Source organism: Protopterus annectens, chromosome 4.part0 (assembly GCF_019279795.1).
Source record: "Protopterus annectens isolate FY-2018-M chromosome 4.part0, PAN1.0, whole genome shotgun sequence".
NCBI classification, from domain to species: Eukaryota; Metazoa; Chordata; order Ceratodontiformes; family Protopteridae; genus Protopterus; species Protopterus annectens.
In genome coordinates, this window is record NC_056733.1 from 641080457 (window position 1) to 641097748 (window position 17292).

Below are 17292 nucleotides of genomic sequence, written 5' to 3' on the forward strand. Positions count from 1 at the left end.
CTTCTGTGTCTTCAGTCTCTTCCTCTGAACAGGATTACTCTTTTCCTCCTTATGAGGATTCTGATGCAGAGGACTCTATTCCCTCTGCTTCTCCCCCTGAAGATTTTTCTTTTGGGGAACCTTGCATGAGATGAGAGAGCATTTTCATTGGGAAGGTCAGGATTATTCTGCTTCCAAGAAGAGACTTAGGGAATTTCTCCTTCTCCCACAACACAGACCTTTGGCTATTTCTCCTGTTCTTGATATTGTGGATGATGCTTTCTCTGAAGCTGACCTGAATCCTGACTCTTATCCGCCTGCTCCTTCTAAGCCGGATAGATTTTATAGAGTCCCTGATTCCCATCAATTTTTGTTCAAGAACCCTTCTGCAGCTCCTGAAACTATTTCTCAGGGTTCCAAGGCTGCTAAGGCCGCTTCAGCTAAAAATCCTATTCCCTCTGAAAAGGATTCTCGTGCCTTGGACAGATGGGGCAAAAAGGTGTATACTTCTGCTATTCTTTCTATTAGAGCTTTAAATTGCCAGTTTCATATGTTCAAGTATCAGCAATTTCTTTTGTCTGTTTTAAAACAAAAACTTTCTACCTTTCCTGCATGTGCAGAGGACAAGGAATTACAGGATGTATTGCATGCAACTGAACAAGTTAGCAAACATAGTTTACATTGTGGTTTTGATGCCTTGGAGGCTACTTGTAGGGCCGCAGCCTCTGGTACTGTTATCAGGAGACATGCCTGGCTACGAGAGCAGAATTTGCCTGAGCAAGTTAAGGCTAAATTGTTAGATGCCCCTGTTCAGCATGATGTTATGTTTGGATCTAAAGCTGAGGAGGTTATTAAAAAGATGGAGGATAAAGCGAAATCTATGCAGACTGTTAAAGATTTCTTACAAGTTCAGCCTCCTAGATTTACTAGAAATTGGCCCTCCAAAAATTGGTCCTTTCCCACGTCTGACAGGCCTCAAAGGGGAAGATATAGACGCTGCAGAGGTCGGGCTCAGGCTCAGGCTTCTTACAGGTCCAGACAATGGACTGCTTCATCCCCTAGAAGGGGAGAAGACAGATCTCAATCACAAAGGAAGCAGACCCAATGACTCTCTCTGTTGGGCTACAGGTCCTCTTTGCCTGGAAGCCCCTCTCGGAGGAAAACTTTCTCTTTTCTACTAAAATTGGACTCGTATCACCCAAGACAAATGGGTTTTAGACGTGATTTTAAGAGGTTACAAATTCCACTTTCACACTCTGCCAAGGTCTATTGGTTGGCCGGACCTGCCAAAACATCAATGGTCAGAGGCCTTAAAGCAAAAGTGGACGCTCTATTGGCCATGAGAGCCATAGAACCTGTTCCGCTTTCACAGATGGGAAAAGGTTTTTACTCAAGACTATTTCTGGTCCCAAGAAAGCAAAACTCATGGAGACCTATTCTGGACCTTTCAGTATTAAACACCTTTCTGGAAATTCCAAAATTCAAGATGCTTACTCTTCAACAACTTCTTCCAATGCTCTCCCAGGATGCTTGGATGGTGACATTGGACTTGAAGCCTACTTACACATTCCCATCAGGCAGGAACGCAGGAAATACCTCAGATTCAAGGCAGGTTCGAGGCACTTTCAATTCTCTGTACTGCCCTTTGGTTTATCTACTGCGCCCAGAGTCTTTACCAAGTGTCTGGCTCCAGTAGTAGCTTATTGCAGACTCCAGGGGATTCAAATTTACCCCTATCTGGACGACTGCCTTATTCAGACGGACAGCAAAGACCTTTTACTTCAACATCTGGATTTTGTTCAACGTCTTCTCCTACTACTAGGATTTTCAGTGAACACAAAAAAGTCACATTTGATCCCTTCTCAGCAAATGATTTTTTGAGAGCTCTTCTGAACACAAGCTTGCAAAGGGCCTTCCTCACTCCAGAAAAACAATTACAGCTGGCCTCAATTTTCAAAATCTTGGCAACTTTACCTCAGCTCACTGCAAGGAAATTCCTGCAGGCTTTGGGCTACATGGCTTCTTGCATCCTGTTGATTCCAAATGCAAGGCTTCATATGAGAAAACTTCAATGGTACCTAAAGAGTGTATGGTCTCAGCATTGCCACAGTCTAGACGCAATGATTCCACTGATCCCCTGCCTCCAAAAGGAGCTCCTTTGGTGGTCCAGGGCTTGTGCTTTGAACGAAGGGAATCCCTTCCGTCTGCCTCAGCCTTCTCAGATCATAACCACGGACGCTTCGGATTATGCTTGGGGAGCTCATTTTCTGGACATTGGCCAGCAGGGCTCTTGGACAAAGAAGCAACTACTCTGGCACATCAACTTGAAGGAAATGTTGGCAGTCCAAAATGCTCTTCTAGCATTCCAGACTCTTTTGAAACCAGGACCTCTTCTGATTCGTACAGACAAAACCACAGTCATGTGGTACATAAACAAGCAGGGGGGCTCTCACTCTTACCCCCTTTGCAGACTAGCCATGAATTTATGGGGCACAGCTCTAAATCTGAATCTGCATCTTCAAGCTCAGTTCATTCCAGGAAATCAGAATCTCTTAGCAGACAGCCTAAGCAGAAATCTTTTGGATCCTCACGAATGGATGTTGGACCCCAACTTATTCAGCAGACTAACTGCAGTTTGGGGTTGTCCTCAGATAGATCTGTTTGCATCCCATCTCAATCATCAGTTGCCTCTCTTTTGCACCAGGTCCTTCCACATAACAGCTTGGAAAGTGGATGCCCTGTCATTCAGCTGGAGGAATCTTTCGGGATATGCCTTCCCTCCTCTTCCTCTTCTGCCTCGGGTGTTACTGAAAATAAAACAGGACAAACCCAAGACTATCATTTTGATAGCTCCAAATTGGCCTCGGCAGTTTTGGTATCCAACTTTAAAATACCTATTCTTGGAACCTCCTTGGATTCTTCCTCTGATCCCTTCTCTTCTGTCCCAGCATCAGGGTCAGATGCAACACTCTCAAATCAAGACTCTTTGCCTAGCAGCTTGGCTCTTCAAGGGCCTCTGATTCCTCCTCTTCCCAAACAAGTTTTGGATGTTCTTTTAGAGGTTAGGCGGCCTAGCACTAGAAAATCTTATGCTTCTAAATGGAAAATATTTTGTATTTGGATGCAGGATCGAGGTTTTGATCCTCTTTTGCCTGATATTTCCTCCATTTTACTTTACCTCTCAGACCTTCTGCTTAAAGGCCTTTCCTTTTCCTCCATCAAAATTCATGCTTCTGCTATCTCGGCTCATTTTAATACTGACCCTCCCATTTTTTCTCACCAGCTGGTGAGACAATTTTTGAGAGGAGCTAAGAATTTAAGACCTCCCAGAACTCCTCCTGTTCCTGCTTGGGATCTTAATTATGTTTTGGAGAAACTTACTTTGCCTCCTTTTGAGCCTGTTGCGGCTTCGGACATCAAGTTCTTATCCTGGAAGACAGCTATCTTACTGGCATTGACTTCTGCCAGAAGGGTTTCAGAGTTGCAAGCTCTCATGGCTGTGGAACCATACATTATCTTCCACCAAGACAGAGTTTCCTTGAGGACAAATCCTACATTTATGCCCAAGGTGATTTCTAAAGTGGCTCTAAATCAGACTATCCACCTTTCTACCTTCTTTCCAAATCCTCAAAATAAAGGGGAAAGGATCTTACATTCATTGGACGTACACAGGCAACTACGATTTTACCTGGACGAGACTAAAGATTTCAGAAAATCTGATCAATTGCTTATCTCTTATGCCTCCAGTTCTCTAGGTAAGGCTATTTCTAAACAAACTATTTCCAAATGGATTGCTCATGGAATAAGGTTTTGTTACTCTCACTATGGGAAACCGATTCCAGGTACTGTTAGAAGTCATTCTACTAGAGCAGCTGCCACTTCAGCAGCTTTTCTCAGAGGAGTTCCTACCAAGGACATTTTGGAAGCTGCCACTTGGAGTTCAGTGCATACTTTCTCTAAGCACTATAATCTCCCTTTGTATTCTAAGTCTAGGGCAGGCTTTGCCTCTGCTGTTTTGCAGGGTCTTTTAGCTGCCCCTTCTTCTGCATAACCTCCTCCCTCATTCACAGCTTTGGGATTCTACCCTACAGTTATGACTGCAACAGTGAAACACAAAGAACATAGTACAGTTGTGTACACCTACCATAAATGTAGATGTTAGAGTGTCTTCACTGTTGCAGTCGGTGTTTCCCTCCCACCAGCCCCCTCTTATTTTTGCCTGTTTTCTCTTCCCCTTCTTTTGTGGTGTATTTGTGTTCCCTTTTAGACACCTTTTGGTTTGTTTTTTGGGGGCTTCTGACATCTGGGGCAAGAAAGGCTGGAGAAGATGGCGTCGGCTGTCAGCTTTATACCTCTGCGTTCTGACGTCAGGGTACTAGCTGGTACAGCCAACGCCGGACCCAGACTTTAGAATTCTGGCCGACCTCGGGCTGCCTGCCAGCAGGATCACCCTGCAGTTATGACTGCAACAGTGAATACACTCGAACATCTACATTTATGGTAGGTGTACACAACTGTACTATCTGTGCACTGAGTCTGTATTTAAACTGTTTGGTACATTTATTCAACACTATTGGCAGTGGTCACTTTGAGTTACCATCATGTTCAAAAGCAAAATCTTTAAATAATGCAAATACTACCCAAGTAGTGCAGTGTATTGTGAAACTGCTGGAAATAATCATTTGGTATCCTCAGTCATCTGTTTCTGCCTTTGATGAGAATTGGCTCTAAACTGGAACAATTTTATCTGTGCACATCAAGTCAGACCGAGCCTAACTTGCCAATGCAAAATTTTCTGTAATGCTGTGAGACATTGGGATTCTAGATAGCTGTCCTCGGACTGTAAGCCAAAAGAAGATGTTATGTTTCTGTTTCCTCAGAACTACTCAAGACCAATACAAAGTTGGTATGTAATCTCATACTCCACAAAGAAAAGCCAAACCCATACAGCTGTGCAAGTAGGCAGTAGTATCAGATCATCCCAAACCATAACCATGTCAGTAAGTATTTTATAGTTGCAACTTCTCACAAGTAAGGTGTACATAAACCTGAGACAGTTCAAAGTTAACAGGTATGATCTCTATTTGGCTGATTTTATTTTGTAGTCAGAAACTTCACCAAAGCATGATAAATGACCAATGAGGCCAATGAACTCCCTCTCCAGATTACACATGTATAAAAGGAGGTTATCTGTAAACAAGGCAAGCTCGTCTTCCATTTCTGCCAAGTATGTCTGCAACCCAGCTCTTTGTAGTCATCCTGTTGTTGGATCCAGACAACATTGTAGCGAAAAGGGGAAAAGTGGGCACCCCAGTCACAAACCTGTTTTAATTGCAAGGATGCAGAAAAGCTTCCATTTACTTTAATCTCAGTTTTGAGACGTTGTATATATTATGCTAAATTTCTGTCATTCATACTTCGGAGCCCCAGAACATTAAAAGAAAGTGGATATTCCACCTTATCAAATGTATTTTTCAGCATGCGGTCTTATCAGTGTTTTATTCAGTGAATTCAGCATCCTGGATTAAAAGTGGTGCCTCTGTGATACTATCAAAGGTTTGAGAAGCAAAGTACACAATTCTTAAATGAATTGGAAGATTAGAACAAAGCTATGCTGACTACTAGAACATGTGTAAATATCTTTTAGTGCAGCTTAAATGCAGACATTGGCCTGTAGGATGCCAGACATTTGTCTGGTTCTTGCTCTCCTTTGGTGAGGCAGTCTTCATGTCCAGTAACTAATTTGAGAGGTTGAAGCAAGCCTTGCAGTGTAGCACCATTCAACTTGTATTATTCCAAAGGGACTTAACCCGCTTCTTTGCATATAGATACAAGTGTTACTCTCTCAAGTATGTCAAAAAAGCATCCCTTACTCCCAGTGGTATGGCAGGCAAATGCATACAGTGCAATAACTTCTCAATTTCTAACTTTTAGGGTTGCTGTGTAGCTGTGAGTAATGCGATTTTCCAGAAAATTGCCGGAAGGTTTTGTTGTCATCTGAACTCCACTACCACCATGCTATTTGACAGTCTAGTCACTAGCCTGCTAGCTTTCATTTCTCTCTAATGGAAGGCCTCAGATCTTTGCACTGATGGGGAGTTCTTGATGTAATTTAGCTGGAGAGCTCCTCTAATATCAGTCTTTTGGGCTAATATCCTATGAATTTTTACTTTAGCCTCATTAGCCTCTGTCTCTCTCTCTCTCGCTCTGTCTTTTTCTGCCAGTTTTAACCTGAAGCCCTTGCAGATCTAGTAACTATCCTGCCAGAAAGTCCAAATCTCCATGTGGTTGGATAAAGTTGCCATGAAATTTCACAAACTTGTGGGGGCATGACATGAAATAAATACTGGAAAAATCTCAAGACCTTTAACCATATACAAGTAGTCTAAAGGTGGATGATGTTTTTTGCAAGAAGTAAGAGAGGTAATTAAGTTGCACCTTTTTCTGTTGACTGGACTACATAATCAATTCCATTTATTGACACCAAGCAGAGGACTCTCTCAGAAATTTAGTTTGTGTAAGCTTGGGACCTGACTGAACTTGATCCATTGCGATCACCAGATTCCATTTCCTTCCACCATTAACGGCATAAACCCACCTGAAAGGCGAGAACTTAAATAGTAATTATTTAAGCTTCTAGCTTAATGTGCTTGGTGGGGATGTATTTACTTACTAAAGGCAATAACAAGGCTACTCCTACAGCCTTCAGTCATTGTGTCTTTATCTTGATAGTCACCTAGGAAACCCTTCACTGAAAATGAGGCTTGTGTATCTGACAAACAAGGTACTCCTTGCCACCTTCCTATAGCAGTTAGAGAAGTAACCCTGACTATAACCTCACTTTAATACATTGTATAGTCTTGGATATCTGGGTGAGTTTTCTGTAAGCAAACAGTCTCTGAGTGAAGCTTATTGATGTAGGCAAAGACCTTTGTTCCTGTTACTGGGTTAATTTAAGCCATTTTCATTCTAATAATACACATTCATTATAGATAATCTGTTGCCAACTCATTTAAATCCAAGTACAGAACAAAACTCTGCAGTAAACTAACAGGGCACAAGAAATGTACCACGCAACCTCTTAGTGCAATAAATCTGGAGAAAACCTAAAATAATGGGAGAAAATATTACATTTTGCTCTTATCAACTTAGAAAGTTCCTGGAATAAGATGATTTATGTTGGCATGCATTTTCTAAAGGATATGAAGTCTGAAATTCAAATCTAAGCCATTATTTAGTGACTTCAGTCTTTACTGATTTGCCAGAAAATCTGCAGATTTTATGAAGAGCAGATCAAAAATATCAGACAGAAATCTGGACATTCTTCGAAAATCTGGACAGTTGAGAGCTATACCAGGGCAGCATACACCCACAGTAAAAAGGAAGCTCATACTCTTCATCCATAAAACAATATAGCCTTTTCCTTGCAAGTCTCAGAAAGGTACGGTGTTTTGAGGAGTAATGAGACTAACTCTCCCCACCCTCCATGGACAGTCATGTTAAAAAAAAAAAAACTGCAGAAGCCAAAAGTCACACCACCTGCCCATCAAGGCTAGCTGCTTGACTCTTAGATCTTTTTAAAGACCAACAAATAATAGTTCAAATGACAAAACTGTCTTCATTATAGAAAACATTGAGTATATTATATCCATGACCACTCCATAAACTTAATGAGTGCATGATTTGACTACGTCTTAATAAAAAAACACCAAAAACTTGTTAAAATCTAGAATCCTAAATTCAAAATTATTTTCTTCTATTAACAGCTCTGTGTGGAGAGAAATACAGAAATGCTCCCAAACTTTGGAGAAATCAGCCCGTATTGAATGGTCCTCCCAGGACTATTAGCATGCTTACTAATTTGTGATCGGCATGGTGAAAAGCATGCCTTTTCCCATAAACAGCAGCTTCCCATGTACCCTGATAAAAAGGTTCAGCAAAATTTAGCACTTGCATAATACATGGATAAGAAAAGGCTCAAATGGGCTTTACCAAAATGGCTGCACACTGATCAACTGCTTAATTTCATTTCTCCCAATGTGGAAAAGGAAAATGATAAATAAGGGACAGTAATTCTGCCTGTTTTAGTACAGTTTAGTTACTGGCTAGTAAGTACACTGCCTGGATGCCAGCAAAGAAGAAACTTTGGGAGCACGAAAGAAAATCAACTAGAAAAAGTGAAGATAACATGCTGACTTAGAAGAATCCTGTAGCTGTTCAAAACCAAGTTCAAGCTCCAGCTTTCATACAAAGCTGGCTTCCAGTAATTTAGAGGAAAAATAAGTAAAATGAACTCAGAGCTGATTAAAATAAGTGAAACATTGTTGGAGTATATCAACTCCGATAATAAAAGGCTGGGGGAAAATGAAAGAAGCTTTAAACAGCTATTCAGATAAACTGATAAAACTGCAAAAATTGGAGGTTGAAATGAATAAAATGCAGGAGAATGCTCAAGAAGAACTCAAGAACTAAGAGTTTAGAGGACAGAGCACACAGAAAATCTGAGATTTTCTACTTTCCCAGAGAAACTGGAAGGAACACACTGCATTAGTTTTATGAAAGCACAAATAAGTAACTGAACTGATATTCCACAGCATGATTTGTTAATTGAAAGGGCACATCAAGCATATGCTACAAAGCTGGTCATGAGAAAGCAGCCAAGACCTATATTAGTAAAGATGCAATCATACCAGCAAAAAGAGTTGATCTTGAAAACAAGTGGCAGAATAGTGAAGAAGTAAAAATCGGAGGCAAGAGTATTTGTGGAAAATGATTATTCACTGTACACCAGGCAGAAGGGAAGCACATTTATCCCAGCAATCAGTGAATATCGAGAGAGAAAGTTGTGAAATTCAAGCTACTATATCCAACTGCCTTCAGAATATTTTATTTTGGAGTATCAGTCATTTTCTGATGCAGTAAGTAAAAAAGTTTGTCCCATGAAAAGTAAGCCATCATACAGAAGGGGACTTTGCTTCTCATTCTTACAATAATAAAGCTCATAGAGATGTTACCAGTGAAACATTTTTCAGTGTTCCAAAGTGAAATGTTTGAGAGAGAAAAAGCACAGGAGTTGACTAGAAGAATTAGGGAGCACCTTGGACTTGAACTAGAGTCTGGGGTTGGGAGATGGAGATGAACATGGAGAAGACTAGCAACACTGAAATTAGTGAATAAATGTGAGACTATAACGCATCAGTCACATTTGAGAAATATGACTTTACAATAAAAAGTGACTGAGACATTGGCTTTTTTGTTGACTTTGTTGGAGGGCTGACGAGCATAAACACCACCTTATGGTCATTAATGTTTGGAAGGATACTAAAAGGAAAATTTGGGGGGGAAAGAAAAAGTTAACTGTTAAGTATAACAGTTTTCGTTCATAGCAGTACTTCTATGAAACATTTCATGATATAAATTGCATTTCATATAGTAAAGTATTATCAGTGATTGTTGTCTAAGATAAAGATATTCAAGTAAACTGCTGCTTTTAGTTTCTCACTGTAATGCCTACATTTCTTAAAACTAAAAAAATACTGTACAAAATCGCATTCAAGTTAAATGATTGCAGTCTTGAGGTGTAAGTGTACTGATAATATGTAGAACTGAAATGTTTTCTTTTACTTTTGCATAGGTGAACATCTGGATTAATCTACTAACAAGTTTTTGTATAAGCAAGTGGGTTTTAAAAATTGCACTACATTGTAATAATTTGCTTTAAGCAAATACATGGTCAGTGTCCATTGAGAAGTCTTCAGATGAGAGCAGATGCATATTCAGTTCTTTTGTGTCTATGAAAACAAACTGACTAAATGTGAGGGCAATACATTGAGAGGCCAGACACTGTTTGCTGAGAGAAACATCAAATTAAAAGGTGCAAGGGCAAGCAGCTCAGTAAAAAATAGTTTGAAATTATTGGAAGTGAATAAGAGCAGCTTTTCTAGTAACTGCATACTTTAATATATGCACTAGAACACTGTATAATTTAGTTGTATTTATAGATAACCAGTGCATTTTTCTTAAGGCTAAAAGTTAATGTTTCCTGAAATTAAAAGTTGTGTTTCACATCGGGGAGGGGGGAGTAAACATAAGACAAGAACAGACCGCAATTAGTGCAAGTAGGAGCAAAGGCTGTAATATGCACCTAGGAGCAAAGGCTGTAATATGCGCCTTAGCATAGGTAACCTGGGGTTACTCAATGCCAGCGAGTGCAACTGTTTATTTGGGACAATTGTTTGTCAGGAGGGTTAAACTTCATTATTTATAGATGTACATAGTTTTGTGTGTTTGTTTTTAAGTTAGTAGATTTTGGGAGGTATTCTGAGGGGAGTTTTTTTGTTTTTATTAAAGCAAAAAGTTTTGTAGAATGTGGCATAGGGTTCAAATGGAGATGACAAAAACAACTGTATAAAGAAGCAACCTGCCAAACATTAGCGGGTACATGTAATGCCAAAGCTGGAAATGCATATTTAAAAAACTGTTGTATATAATAGGTGGGAATAATCTTATCATAATGGCTACACTAAACACATTATTTTGGAAAGTGAATGGCCTCACAGATACAGACAAAAAGGTTAGAGTATTGACTTATATTAAGAAATGCAGAGTACAAATAGCAATGCTGCTGGAGACACATTTGGAAAGAAGTGAGCATGTGAATTTAATGAAAGTATTTAAGGAGGGATGGTCAGCAGAATATCCAGGACAAAGGAAAAGGAGAGTACTTGTATTAATTTCTGGAGGAGCTCCAATAGTGATAGAAGAGGGTGGAAAGATAGTAATGGTTGATTTTGTGGTAGTAAGGAGCTACTGTTAAGTGAGGAGGATTATGCTGGCATGCATTTATATTCCACCTAAAACTGCAGTTTTGGACTATAAGGAAAAATTGGGAGAAATAATCAGCTTTCAGCAAGGAATATTTATAGGTGAGGACTGGAACTTGATTTGCAACAGGAAGGATGCATCTGGAGACCAAGAAGGGAATAACCTAATGAGGGTAGATTTCTGAAGAAATTTATGAAAATATTTGTCACGGAAGACATGAATTTAGTAGTAGGAACTCTGAAAGAGTGTACATATTGTTCCCCAAGGTACAATATCTGGGCTAGACTAAACATTAATTGAATTTCACAGGAACATGTGCATTTAATTGAAAGCTTCCACACATATCCAATAATTTCAGATCATACGCCAATAACAGCCAATGTAAAAATGCAAGGTAAAGAAGTAAAAATGAGACATTAGTACTTCCCCCCACTAGCCTGTAAAAAGAGAGAAATCTAAGGAATGGGTAGTAGAAATTATTTGTGAGTTATTAGGGAAGATATCAATTTATTCAGAAGTTGTAGCTAGTGAGTGGGATAAAATGAAAGTCGGGTTTAAAAATAGGGTAGAAATAAAAAAAAAAAAAAGAGATACGGTTATGAAGTAGCAAAAATTATTTTCGGGGGTTGACAAAGGTTAAAGTATTACAAAATAAGGAATATCTCACAGAACAAGAAGAGGATTGCATAACTGTGGAGTGCTAAAGAGAAAATAGGGGCTATCTGGACAATATGCATGCATTTAGAAAGTTTGCTGTTAAGCATCTGTTTTTTGATGATGACTCCAGCGCACAAAAACTCTTAACACGATAACTTGGGCAACAGAAAGCAGAAAGGGTGTTGCCAAACTTAGGGAACCTATAACAAGAAAAATAAACAGATTCTGTATTGTAGATATCCTGTATTGGAGATATTTCGGAAATTTTATGAAAATTTGTATAAAGCAGAGGAATGTGGAAATCAAGAAAAAGTACGAATGGAAATATTTGTGGAACACTTTAAGTATGCCAATGTTAGAGGTAGATGCAGCTAAGCAATTGACAGTTAAGATAGGAGTCGTGATAAAAACTGTGACACACAAAAAATTTACAGGAAAGTCTCCAGAAATAGATGGTATTACTGAGAAAGTGTAGATGCTAGTAGGGAAGAAAGTGATAAAGATCTGGACACTTTTATTTAACAGTATTTTAAAAACAGGGGAAGCACCAATATTCTAGAAGAAAGGTGTGGTGGCTGTAATACGGTAAAGACTCTTCAGACCCAGCTTCATGTAGGCCCATTTCAATTTTAAATAACAGTTATAAAGTGTTTGTGTATAATAACTAAAAGAATGGCAAATGTGTTGCCAAAATTGATGGATATGGATCAGTGTGGTTTTGTCGAGGGGACATTTGATAACATTAATAGAACATTTATGACATTAATAGAACATTGATGATCCAGAGGGAAGCAAAATGTAAGAAAATACCTCTGTTGTTGGTGAGTCTTGATGCAGAAGAAGCATTTTGAGTACTGCAATGGAAGTATTTGCCTTCTTTGATATAATGTGGTTAATTAAGAGGATATATGAGGGATCAGAGGCAACAGTTAAAGTGGAAGGGTTCCTCTCTGATAAGTTGTGTCTGAACAGAGGAACCAGGCAGGGGTGTCCACTTTCCCCTTTATTTGCATCATATTTAAGGGACTTTCAGATTCAGGGATATTATTGGTATGGTAATCAAGAAAATATTACTTTATTTGCAGACTGTATTATTTTATAACCGATAAAACCAGAAAATGACATTTCAGTGTTGTGGAACGTTCTGAGAGATTTTCAAGTCTTTTCAGAAACTTAATGAAAGGCGAAAGCTGCAAATTATATACCCACAGATGAATTGGTTTAGTAATACCTATATTTATGGGGACACAATAAAATGAAGTATTTAGGAGTTTGGGTTAAAAAGTATTCTGTTATGGCAGGATATGTGGGAAGAGACTAAAACAATAATACAAAAAAAAAAAAAGAAAAGAAAATGAGAAACTGGAAGCTCTTGTTTGTAACCCCCTTAGTTCTGTTTACAAGTCAACTATATTTTTATAAATAAGAGAAGTTAAGGACAGTAATAAAGAGTTGAAAGAGTTTTATCTTGGAGGGTAAGAGGGCAAGGATCAAGTGGAATAAACTGATTATTCAAATAGAACAAGGTGGTTTAGGATTACCTGATTTGAAGGGATAGTTTAGAGCTACACAGTTAAGGCTCATATAAATAACACAAGCAGAAAGCTATAATTCAAAGTGGAAAGGAATGACAAAGTGGGGGGGGGGGTTCAAGAAATAAGGAGCGAGTGGGATTTTGGATGCAGATCCTAACAATCATAAAGAATATTGTATTCATAAAACATCAGAAAGTATTCTAAGAAACAAGCTAAGATGAGAACGGAAAAAGGAGATTCTGCCTATAAGTATGACTGCAGTTAGGGGTACAGAGCATACGCAACAGGGGGCCGGAATGTACTGGAGAAAACAGGTAAAGGAGCCAAGGTATTGGGAGCAAATAACTAGAGAGGGAAAGGTAACAGAATGGGAAGAGGTAAAGAAGACCTTCGGACTGCAGCCTAGAGACTGATGCCAATCCTTCACAAGGAAGTCAGAGTATATGCAAAGAGAAGGGCATAGAGGAATCCTTGGTGAAATACCTGCTGTAGTAAAAATTTTAGTTAAATTTAAAAAAGAAGTTGTTCTTAAAGGGAGAATTAGTAGAGCAAATAAAATATTGCACAATAACTATAGGTATCGGAGGAGGCTTAAAAATTAGGAAGAGAGATGGGGTAAGCTGTACACAAGGAAATAACGGGAGGACATGTATGTAGCTCCCAAATATGCATCAAAGTCTAGAAGATTTAGGATTTTTGTTTGGAAGTGTTTGCTTGAAGTTTAAAAATACCTATGCAGACACCAAAGAATTTTTCCTCTGATAGATGAAAATGTCGGAGGTGTGATGGGTAAGAAAAAGAAAACTGGGAACGTATGTTTCGGGAGTGTAATGAATTGACAAACTTTAAAAATTCCCTACAGAATAGTTTGTCAGAAATATTGGGTGAGCAAATGGGTTTAAATAAGGAAATGATTATATTCATTTGAATGGGATACAGGATCTGAATTGCCTAGACATACCAGGGCCTTGTTAAGTTTAATTCTGATGGCTGCCATAAAAGCAATTACTAGAAAATGGAAATCGATGTCTAAACCAGTTGTATTTGAAGTAGTGAATGTCGTAACAGAGATAAAAGAATTGGAATTTGGACAGGGCAGGGGCAAATCACATAGGAAAAAATGGAATTGTGGGAATAATGCATATAGAATGTTGTAGAGGAGTAATGAGATTTAAGGGAAGGCAGGAATTGAGCAATTAATATGATGTTGGTTTGATGATTGTATAAAAAGTGTATGATGTATAATGTTTCTAACTTTGAACACGTTAACATAGTTTGATTTCTTTTATATAAATGTATGTTTGCCTGTGTCTTAAGTGATAATTAAATGAAGGTGTTGTGACTTTTTCACATGAATGAACTAATTTAACCTCTCCTTAAAGTTATTTTGTGTCAGAGGAAGAAAGTTAGTACCTTTTTTCATTCTGTACAGTTTCTGTTTTTATAACACTGCATTTTTGTCAGCTGCTGCAGACACTTCCAGCTTTGTAAATTAAAAAGGGGAATAGAGCAGTTTACGTCAGTATATTTACAATGCAATGAAAAAGTATTTGCCCCTTCCTGATTTATTTCTTTGCATGTTTGTCACACTTAAAATGTTTCAGATCATCAAACAAATTTAAATATTAGACAAAGATAACCCAAGTAAACACAAAATGCAGTTTTTTAAGTGATGATTTTATTTATTAAGGGAAAAAATATCCAAATTTACGTGGTCCTATGTGAAAAAGTAATTGCCCCCCTTGTTAAAGCATTTTTTACCTGTGGTTAATCACAATTTTGGGAAAGCGGAGTTCACTTTCACTAGCCACACCCAGGCCTGATTACTGCCAGACCTATTGAATCAAGAGATCACTTAAATAGAACCCGTCAGACAAAGTGAAGTAGGCCAAAAGATCCCAAAAAGGAAGACATCATGCTGTGATCTAAAGAAATTCCGGAACAGATGAGAAACAAAGTAATTGACATGTATCAGTCCAGAAAATGTTACAAAGCCATTTCTAAAGCTTTGGGACTCCAGCGAACCATGGTGAGAGACATTATCCACAAATGGAGGAAACATGGAGCAGTGGTGAACCTTCCCAGGAGTGGCCAGCCTACAAAAATTACCCTAAGAGCACAGAGACGACTCATCCAAGAGGTCACAAAAGAATCCAGGACAACATCTAGAGAACTGCAGGTCTCACTTGCCTCAGTTAAGGTCAGTGTTCATGACTCAACCATAAGAAAGAGACTGGGCAAAACTGGCATGCATGGCAGAGTTCCAAGGCGAAAACCACTGCTGACCAATAAGAACATAAAGGCTCATCTCACTTTTGCCAAAAAACATCTTAATGATCCCCAAGACTTTTGGGAAAATATCTTGTGGACTGATGAAACAAAAGTTGAACTTTTTGGGAGGTGTGTGACCTGTTACATGTGGCGTAAAAGTAACACAGCATTCCAGAAAAAGAACATCATGCCAACTGTCAAACATGGTGGTGGTAGTGTGATGGTCTGGGGCTGCTTTGCTGCTTCTGGACCTGGATGACTTGCTGTGATTGATGGAACCATGAATTCCTGAAGGAGAATGTCCAGCCATCAGTTCATGACCTCAAGCTGAAGCACATTTGGGTTCTGCAGCAGGACAATGATCCAAAACACAACAGCAAGTCCACCTATGAATGGAATGGCTTAAAAAAAACAAAATGAAGGTTTTGGAGTGGCTTAGTCAAAGTCCGGACTTGAATCCAATTGAGATGCTCTGGCGTGACCTTAAAAAGGTGTTTCATGCTCAGAAACCCTCCAATATGGCTGAATCAATACAATTCTGCAAAGAAGAGTGGGTCAAAGTTCCAACAGCTATGTGAAAGACTCATTGCCAGTTATCGCAAACGCTTGATCGTTGTTGCTGCTAAAGGTGGCACAACCAGTTATTAGGTTTGGGGGGGGCAATTACTTTTTCACATAAGGCCATGTAGGTTTGGATAGTTTTTTTTTCCCTTAATAAATAAAATCATCACTTAAAAACTGCATTTTGTGTTTACTTGGGTTATCTTTCTCTAAAATTTATATTTGTTTGATCTGAAACATTTAAGTGTGACAAACATGCAATAAAATAAGAAATCAGGAAGGGGCAAATACTTTTCCATTGCACTGTATCTACATTAGGTTCCCAGGCTTGTCACCTTCATGTGAAGTCAGAGCTATCTACTAACCAGCCATCCTCAACACATTTCCCCATTTTTGCAAATGGGGTTGGGGTGTCACTTCAACAGTGACAATAGTCTTGAGGCAAGGTTTACACTGCTAAGTGGGTAGCCCTGCCACAGTAGGTTCATCCATACCACCCTCTCACACACACACACGCCCCTATGCCCAGTTTAGAGTGTTCAATCCACCTTCTGCATGGCTTTGGAATGTGGGAGGAAACCAGAGCACCCAGAGGAAACCCACGTGACTGCAGAGAAGACATGCAGACTCTGCACAGAAGGCACCCCAACTGAGAATCGAACCGGAGAACCTCTTGCTGTGAGGCAAGAATACTAACCTCTGCACCACAGCTAACTACGAAGCGCCTCAAATATTACTTCTTGTTCAATTTGTCACCTGCATGGAAAGTAATCTACACTGAAAAAAGCAGCAATCAAGGTAAATTGTTTTATTATTAATACATGCCGCCACCTAATGCATTAAAAACTTTTGACTATACAGTGCACTTTCTGTTCAGTTTCATTTTTTTTTTCTTCCAATTCCTAGGTACCGTAGACCATTATTGACCTATGAACTTGTACAGTGGTTGTGTTCAGAGATGGCTGCTCCAGCACTGATGTCATTACCATCACACAGTTGCTAGATGGCCTTGTTTATTTTTTTGTAGCTGTGCTCCTCCTTAGCACAATGTTGATTTTGGTTTGCTGTCTTGGGAAATATGCTATCAACTAGTAAGAGACTGAATGCAGCCTTTGGGTGTCTGTGCTCATTGTTGCAGCAGAGTATAACCTTTGTTAATTCTGTTGACTCCGTATGTTAGAGAGATTATTCAATATTGGCATGTTGTGATAATGTTCTGTGCTATGATAGAGCATAGCCATTTTTGATAGTGCAATGCATATGACAAAATGCAGCCATAATTCATATATGGTAATGAAGCATCGTCATAGGATATAGCTGTTTGCTTGTTTACAAGACACTGTATTACAGAGTACTGCAGCAGTTGTTTGTAGATTGTAATGCATTGTGTTATGACACAGCAGTACAGTGTTGATGTCTAGTTATGTATGCTGCTATGACTGAGCACAGTCATTGCTAATGGGGA

The 17292-nt window shown here is 39.1% G+C and overlaps 1 protein-coding gene across 4 annotated transcripts in view; it reads left to right on the forward strand.

Annotated features, from left to right (window-relative positions):
* Positions 1–17292, forward strand: part of TMEM120B (transmembrane protein 120B) — a 419384-nt gene that overhangs the window by 199292 nt on the left and 202800 nt on the right. The gene's annotated exons all lie outside the window — the stretch shown is intronic.